The sequence below is a fragment of the Pipra filicauda genome, unplaced genomic scaffold (assembly GCF_003945595.2).
Source record: "Pipra filicauda isolate LSUMZ 115617 unplaced genomic scaffold, ASM394559v2 scaffold1482_size12251_pilon, whole genome shotgun sequence".
Taxonomy (NCBI): domain Eukaryota; kingdom Metazoa; phylum Chordata; class Aves; order Passeriformes; family Pipridae; genus Pipra; species Pipra filicauda.
The window spans coordinates 3,850-12,250 of record NW_024103965.1 but is presented as its reverse complement, the minus strand read 5'-3'; the positions used below and the strand labels follow the sequence as shown (position 1 = coordinate 12,250).

General features: G+C 53.8%; 2 long non-coding RNA genes across 2 annotated transcripts; both read left to right on the top strand.

Annotated features, from left to right (window-relative positions):
• The first annotated feature begins 1,370 nt into the window (after nt 1-1,370).
• On the top strand, nt 1,371-1,878 carry LOC113983920. Its single transcript, XR_005562602.1, has 3 exons — nt 1,371-1,480; nt 1,565-1,632; nt 1,818-1,878. It is a non-coding gene; the product is annotated as an uncharacterized LOC113983920 (long non-coding RNA).
• Nucleotides 1,879-3,391: 1,513 nt separating this feature from the next.
• LOC120322731 lies at nt 3,392-3,851 on the top strand. Its single transcript, XR_005562601.1, has 4 exons — nt 3,392-3,417; nt 3,515-3,558; nt 3,656-3,696; nt 3,815-3,851. It is a non-coding gene; the product is annotated as an uncharacterized LOC120322731 (long non-coding RNA).
• Nucleotides 3,852-8,401: the final 4,550 nt, after the last annotated feature.

Sequence of the window (8,401 nt, the reverse complement as noted above, 5' to 3'; positions counted from 1 at the left end):
CCCGACCCCGACTAAACTCGCTCGCCCCGACTAGCTCCGGCCCCCGACCCCGAGCCGCTCCGGCCCCCGACCCCGAGCCGCTCCGGCCCCCGACCCCGAGCCGCTCCGGCCCCCGACCCCGGTCCAGCCCGCCCCTCTTCAGTTTTCGTCGCGCCGCTCCAGCCCGCGTCCTAATCCCATATTAACTGTGAACCCAATACTGACTACAATACCTGCTCTCATTAACAGTCCTTTCCTCGGGCAAGCTCTTCCCCCATTCTTATTTTAAGACGGAGATGCCACTCAGGTGCTGCTGCTCCCAGAGCTTTTATACCGTCGGGGATTGGGCTGCTCCCTTTCCCCCGGGGCCTCACGGGAAGGGAGGTGGGCACGGCCAGGGGTATATTAACCCCAGCCTTTCCAAGGGAGGTCATTCAGCAGTCGGGCTTCAAAGAGGTAAGTGTTCTCCCTTTGTTTTCTTGAATGGGACTTTTCATTAAGGTATTTCTGTTTTATTGAAACTTGAGCTTTGGTGTCCAAAGATGCAGAGCTGTATATGCGTTGACGAGGATTACACTCAAATGCAGGGCTTTTAAATTTAATATTTTTGTGTTCCATAATGGTAAGATACATTTGTAATGTGTTATCTTTTTTCTTTCCCTTAGAAACCTTGCATCTTTTGGGATCTCCTGATCATCTCGACTGCAGTTTGGCATTTTTTCATCAGTGTTATCCAGTCCTCAGGTGAAGTTGCTCTGTGTTGAAGATGCTACAGACACCCAGGTGTGCAAGTAGTCAGTGGGGGGTTACAGCCCACAGATGGAGTGAGGGCTGGGGTGCCAGGTTAAGAATTGCCAGGGGTGTTTTGAAGGTAGTATGGGTGGAAAGCAGTGTCCAGGAGCCCCCTAAATGCCTGTGAAGGCACCCACTGACTTTTCAAATGTGCCACTTCAGTTTTCCTCTCCTTCCCCCAGATATTCTGTGCAATTACAGCTGCAGTCTTTGGCTGCAGGCAGTGACCCTGGGTGGTTTGCCAAAAGAGAAGGGAGACTTTTTCAGCTCTCCCCCTCTATCTGGGTGACTTTGGTTAGGGTTTCTTTACCATGTCAGAGGGACAGGGTGTAAAGCAGAGTTTGAACAGAACAGAGGCCAGAGGAGCAGAGCAAGAAGGTGGGTCATCACCTGATGGCAGCACAAAGATGTGGCTTCTGGCTCCACGTTTACTCACTGTGTTAAGCATTTTCTTGTTTTGCTTTTTGTTTTCAGCTGCAGAGCCCTGGCCCCAGGAGGCTCTAGGCACCGGAGGGGAGGTGATCCGGATGAGTCCCGGTGAGCAAGGTGAGCATTGACTCCAGGACAGAACTGGATGGTCTTTTACAGGTGTTGTGGTGAATCTGTGCACATGCTTTGTTTCTTGTGTTTTCCAGGGGTTCTGCCACCTTCTCACAGACAGTCCAGTGCTTCAGGGCCCCTGCTGGTAAGAGGTCACTGTGGAGGAGAGGTAGGTAGGAGGTACCCCAGGAAAGCCATCCTTTCAGGCAGTACCTCAGTCTGTACATTTGCCTTTGGCTTTTTTACTTTGCAGAGAATGTGTGCAGCCTCAGAGGGCTGGAGCCACCTGCCAGTTAGGTGTGATGGTCTTCAGCTGTCCTTGTGAGTAATCTCTTAGTACTACCAGGGTCATCAATTAAGGCTGGAGCTTTCCCAGTTGCAGGTGCCATCCAGCCTGCCTTTGGCCAAGGAGGAGCACTGAGGTTGAGTCAGGGAGGTAGGGAGGAGGTGCTGGGGTCTCCCTTACTTTCAGAAACACCCCATAACTTTTTTTCTCACTCCCCCAGGTACGGCACACGGTGATGGCAGCAGCCTCTGACTGGGGTTGGAGCCAGTGGCCCGAGAACCTCTCAGCTCAGGGGAGGGTGAGTAGCCAATTGCAGGGTTATCTCCCACGTGCTGCCCAACTCTTGTCTCAGTTTCTGTTTTCTTTCTCCCAGCGACCGAGTCAGGGATCACAGGACCCTCTGAGCCAGCCGGGCGTCCTTCCTTCACATCGAAGATGGATTCACATCCCCAGCTGTGGGAAAGATAAGTGGAGGGCTCCCACCTGGAGAGGGGATGGGAGCTGGGTCCAGTTTTATGGTTAGGAGGGAGGGATTGTCAAATGAGCAGAGGGGAAAGGGTCTGCCCTAACAGGCCCTTGGCACACATAGGAGGAGCAGTTTACTTTTCATCATGGAGTAGGATGTGCAGGGCAGAGCAGTTCAGGTCTGTGTCGTGTCCTTTGTCCGGTCTGTGTTTCGTGTCTTACACTTCACAGTCAGGGTGTCTTTGCTTCCTGCCCTCCAAGGTCTTATCTGAGATGCCAAGGCATCATTCCTAGAGTCTTGAACCTCTGCACTGCCCAGCCCAGTGCCCATACCATCCGTTCTTTGGCTCACTAGCTTGGACGTGCATCGGAATCGCATCTGAGAAGTGTCAGGTCAGGTGTCTTTTACAGCCTCCTCACAGGTTGTATCGGTGGCTGTGCCGTGCAGTCATCCCTTGTCATCCCACCTGGGACTTGTGAGAATCTAAGAAGATTCTGAGCATAGCCTTGTCTCCCATCCATCTCAGCAATTTTGTAGGCAGTTCTTGTCCCAGGCCATTCTGTTAGAGTGTCTTTTCAGGCTCCTCAGAGCCTCCTCCGTTCAGTCTCGCCGTATCCTCCGTCTTCTCGTGCGGCAGCACATCCGTTTTGGCGTCGTTCCTTTCTCAGAGCTCTCTCTCCTGGTTGCACCACAGCCCTTGTCTGGAAATGTGTCCTTGGAGTTTGTGTTGGGCCTGGAACTGCTCTGCCCTGCAGTGTAGACTTGGGGGTAGGTGGAGTAGAAAGGAGACCTCCCAGTTCCCCTGTGGATAGGCTCAGGCACTGAGGGCAGGGCCTTAAAGTGAGGTCAGTGTTTGTTTGTGCAGGTTGTCTTTGGACCCCAGAGGGCTTGTCTAAGGAGAAATTAGAATTGCACAGCAGTTAAGGTCCCCCTGTCTATGTGGCTGACTTTGCTAACTCATTTCTTTGCAGCATCAGATGGACTGGATGTAAAGCAGAGATGAACAGAGGAGGCTGGAGGAGCACAGTCAGAAGGTGGGTCCTCATGTGAGGTCAGAGCCAAGACATGACTTTTGGGCCTAGGTTTACTTGATCATTTGGATGGTTTGGTGGTTTAGTTTCGGTTTTTTGGTTTTTTTTAAGATGCAGAGCCCTCGGCCCAACAGACGACAGGCACCAGAGGGTAGGTGAGCCCGGTGAGGAAGGTGAGCAGTGACTGCAGGAGAAAACTAGCTTCTCTTTTGCAGGTGGTGTACTTGTGGTGAATCTGTGTACATACTTGGTTTTTTGTTTTACAGGCAGTGCACAGACTTCTAACGCGCAGTCCAACGTGACGGGGACCCTGCCTGTAAGAGGTCACGGTCAAGGGGTGTCAGACAGAAGCTGCCACGGGAGCAGCAAACTCTTGGGCAGTATCTCAGTACTCACAGTTGCCTCTGGGTTTTTTTGCAGGAGATGTACACAGCCTCACAGGGCCGAAGCCAACTCACAGTGAGGTGACGGACACAGTTTGGTCCTCTGGAGCTGCCCTTGTAGGTGATCTCCGAGTATTGAAAGGATCAGCAACGAAGCACTGAGCTTTTTGGATTGCAGGTGCCATCCGGGTAACCTTTGGGAGCAGATGAGCATTGGAGGTGAGTCGGGGAGGCAGCAGGAGGAGCGGGGATCCACTGCAGCTTTAGAGATGCCCTCTAATTTTGTCTCTCTCTCTCTCTCTCTCTCTCTCTCTCTCTCTCTCTCTCTCTCTCTCAGGTATCCCAGAAGATGACAGCACGTTGTCCAAGTCTGGTCAGAGTCAGCGACCCAAGGACCTGCCTGGGTGACAGTGAGTAGAGGGATCGTGGGGGCTGGGGCCTCGTGCCACACTCCTCAGATCTGGTGTCTGGTTTTCTTTCTCACAGCTGACTCCGAGTAGTGTGACGATGGCAGGAACCTCTGAGGCAGCCCTGGTGCCCCTCCTGTGCATCCAAGATGGATTGGCATCCCCTGCTCTCGGCAAGATAAGTGCAGGGCAAAGACCCAGAGAGGGGTTGGGAGTGGGTGCAAGTGTGTGCCTCACCTGGAGGGATTTTTGCAATTAGTCCGGTGCAGGGGGTATCCTGGAACAGGTTATTTGGACACATCAAAGGAAGGGCTTACTTTTTATCATGGGATTCCCGTGTGCAGGGCAGAGCAGTTCCAGTCTGTGTCATGTCCTTTGTCTCGTCGGTGTTTGGTGTCACGTGGTGTGTGTGGTCACAGGTGTGGGGTGTGTCACTTGGGGTCAGCCTGGACCTGCTCTGCCCTGCTCCGTGGATCAGTGGGTAGATGGAATGTGCTCCGAGTCTCAGGTCAGCATGTCAGTTCCCTTAGACAGTGGAGCCGATGGCTGTCCAGTCTGTGAGCAGGATGGTCTTGCGCTGCCCTGCTGGGGTGTATGGAGTCCTGGCTGGGTAGAGTAGGAACCAGTGTCTAGGGTTTAGAGGTTTTTAGCTTTCCTTGTGAGCAATCCCTGAATGTTTGAGAGCTGAGTGTTTGAGCATTTGCCCATTTCTTTTGCAGGGGGGGTGTTGGGAGCAGCTGAAGAGAGAGGAGCCTTGTAGGTGAGTTGGGGAGGCAGCAGGAGGAGCGGGGATCCCCTGCAACTTTAGAGATGCCTTCTAAGTTTGTGTCTCACTCACCCAGGTATCCTGGAACGTGACATCCACAGTGTCCGACTCCGGTCAGGGCCTGGGTGCTGGTGAGTAGGGGGATCACTGGGGTTTGAGCCCCATGCCACACAACTCAGGTATTGCTTGTGGTTTTCTTTCTTGCAGTTGACTCTGAGTAGTCTGATGATGGCAGGAACCTCTGAGGCAGCCCTGGTGCTCCTCCTGTGCATCAAAGCTGGATTGGCATCCCCGGCTCTCGGCAAGATAAGTTCAGGGCAAAGGCCCAGAGAGGGGTTGGGAGTGGGTGCAAGTGTGTGCCTCACCTGGAGGGATTTTTGCAATGAGTCCGGTGCAGGGGGTATCCTGGAACAGGTTATTTGGAGACATCAAAGGAAGGGCTTACTTTTTATCATTGGATTCCCGTGTGCAGGGCAGAGCAGTTCTGGTGTGTGTCACATCCTTTGTCTCGTGCGTGTTTGGTGTCACGTGGTGTGTGTGGTCACGGGTGTGGGGTGTGTCACTTGGGGTCAGCCTGGACCTGCTCTGCCCTGCTCCGTGGATCAGTGGGTAGATAGAATATTGCTCCGAGTCTGACATCAACGTCAGTTCCCTTAGACAGTGGAGCCGATGGCTGTCCAGTCTGTGAGCAGGATGGTCTTGCGATGCCCTGCTTGGGTGTCTAGAGTCCCGGCTAGGTAGAGTAGCAGAGAGTGTGTAGGGTTTGGAGGTTTTTGGCTTTTGTTGTGAGCAATCCCTGAATGTTTGAGAGCTGAGTGTTTGAGCATTTGCCCATTTCATTTGCAGGGGCGGTGTTGGGAGCAGCTGAAGAGAGAGGAGCCTTGTAGGTGAGTTGGGGAGGCAGCAGGAGGAGCGGGGATCCACTGCAGCTTTAGAGATGCCCTCTAATTTTGTCTCTCTCTCTCTCTCTCTCTCTCTCAGGTATCCCAGAAGATGACAGCACGTTGTCCAAGTCTGGTCAGAGTCAGCGACCCAAGGACCTGCCTGGGTGACAGTGAGTAGAGGGATCGTGGGGGCTGGGGCCTCGTGCCACACTCCTCAGATCTGGTGTCTGGTTTTCTTTCTCACAGCTGACTCCGAGTAGTGTGACGATGGCAGGAACCTCTGAGGCAGCCCTGGTGCCCCTCCTGTGCATCCAAGATGGATTGGCATCCCCTGCTCTCGGCAAGATAAGTGCAGGGCAAAGACCCAGAGAGGGGTTGGGAGTGGGTGCAAGTGTGTGCCTCACCTGGAGGGATTTTTGCAATTAGTCTGGTGCAGTGGGTATCCTGGGACAGGTTATTTGGACACATCAAAGGAAGGGCTTTTTTTTTATCATGGGATTCCCGTGTGCAGGGCAGAGCAGTTCCAGTCTGTGTCATGTCCTTTGTCTGCTCCGTGTTCTGTGTCACGTGGTGTGTGTGGTCACAGGTGTGGGGTGTGTCACTTGGGGTCAGCCTGGACCTGCTCTGCCCTGCTCGTGGATCAGTGGGTAGATGGAATGTGGCTCCGAGTCTCAGGTCAGCATGTCAGTTCCCTTAGACAGTGGAGCCGATGGCTGTCCAGTCTGTGAGCAGGATGGTCTTGCGCTGCCCTGCTGGGGTGTATGGAGTCCTGGCTGGGTAGAGTAGGAACCAGTGTCTAGGGTTTGGAGGTTTTTGGCTTTCGTTGTGAGCAATCCCTGAATGTTTGAGAGCTGAGTGTTTGAGCATTTGCCCATTTCTTTTGCAGGGGGGGTGTTGGGAGCAGCTGAAGAGAGAGGAGCCTTGTAGGTGAGTTGGGGAGGCAGCAGGAGGAGCGGGGATCCACTGCAGCTTTAGAGATGCCTTCTAAGTTTGTGTCTCACTCACCCAGGTATCCTGGAACGTGACATCCACAGTGTCGACTCCGGTCAGGGCCTGGGTGCTGGTGAGTAGGGGGATCACTGGGGTTTGAGCCCCATGCCACACAACTCAGGTATTGCTTGTGGTTTTCTTTCTTGCAGTTGACTCTGAGTAGTCTGATGATGGCAGGAACCTCTGAGGCAGCCCTGGTGCTCCTCCTGTGCATCAAAGCTGGATTGGCATCCCCTGCTCTCGGCAAGATAAGTTCAGGGCAAAGGCCCAGAGAGGGGTTGGGAGTGGGTGCAAGTGTGTGCCTCACCTGGAGGGATTTTTGCAATGAGTCCGGTGCAGGGGGTATCCTGTGACAGGTTATTTGGAGACATCAAAGGAAGGGCTTACTTTTTATCATTGGATTCCCGTGTGCAGGGCAGAGCAGTTCTGGTGTGTGTCACATCCTTTGTCTCGTGCGTGTTTGGTGTCACGTGGTGTGTGTGGTCACGGGTGTGGGGTGTGTCACTTGGGGTCAGCCTGGACCTGCTCTGCCCTGCTCCGTGGATCAGTGGGTAGATAGAATATTGCTCCGAGTCTGACATCAACGTCAGTTCCCTTAGACAGTGGAGCCGATGGCTGTCCAGTCTGTGAGCAGGATGGTCTTGCCATGCCCTGCTTGGGTGTCTAGAGTCCCGGCTAGGTAGAGTAGCAGAGAGTGTGTAGGGTTTGGAGGTTTTTGGCTTTTGTTGTGAGCAATCCCTGAATGTTTGAGAGCTGAGTGTTTGAGCATTTGCCCATTTCATTTGCAGGGGCGGTGTTGGGAGCAGCTGAAGAGAGAGGAGCCTTGTAGGTGAGTTGGGGAGGCAGCAGGAGGAGCGGGGATCCACTGCAGCTTTAGAGATGCCCTCTAATTTTGTCTCTCTCTCTCTCTCTCTCTCTCTCTCTCTCTCTCTCTCTCTCTCAGGTATCCCAGAAGATGACAGCACGTTGTCCAAGTCTGGTCAGAGTCAGCGACCCAAGGACCTGCCTGGGTGACAGTGAGTAGAGGGATCGTGGGGGCTGGGGCCTCGTGCCACACTCCTCAGATCTGGTGTCTGGTTTTCTTTCTCACAGCTGACTCCGAGTAGTGTGACGATGGCAGGAACCTCTGAGGCAGCCCTGGTGCCCCTCCTGTGCATCCAAGATGGATTGGCATCCCCTGCTCTCGGCAAGATAAGTGCAGGGCAAAGACCCAGAGAGGGGTTGGGAGTGGGTGCAAGTGTGTGCCTCACCTGGAGGGATTTTTGCAATTAGTCTGGTGCAGGGGGTATCCTGGGACAGGTTATTTGGACACATCAAAGGAAGGGCTTTTTTTTTATCATGGGATTCCCGTGTGCAGGGCAGAGCAGTTCCAGTCTGTGTCATGTCCTTTGTCTGCTCCGTGTTCTGTGTCACGTGGTGTGTGTGGTCACAGGTGTGGGGTGTGTCACTTGGGGTCAGCCTGGACCTGCTCTGCCCTGCTCCGTGGATCAGTGGGTAGATGGAATGTGGCTCCGAGTCTCAGGTCAGCATGTCAGTTCCCTTAGACAGTGGAGCCGATGGCTGTCCAGTCTGTGAGCAGGATGGTCTTGCGCTGCCCTGCTGGGGTGTATGGAGTCCTGGCTGGGTAGAGTAGGAACCAGTGTCTAGGGTTTAGAGGTTTTTAGCTTTCCTTGTGAGCAATCCCTGAATGTTTGAGAGCTGAGTGTTTGAGCATTTGCCCATTTCTTTTGCAGGGGGGGTGTTGGGAGCAGCTGAAGAGAGAGGAGCCTTGTAGGTGAGTTGGGGAGGCAGCAGGAGGAGCGGGGATCCCCTGCAACTTTAGAGATGCCTTCTAAGTTTGTGTCTCACTCACTCAGGTATCCTGGAACGTGACATCC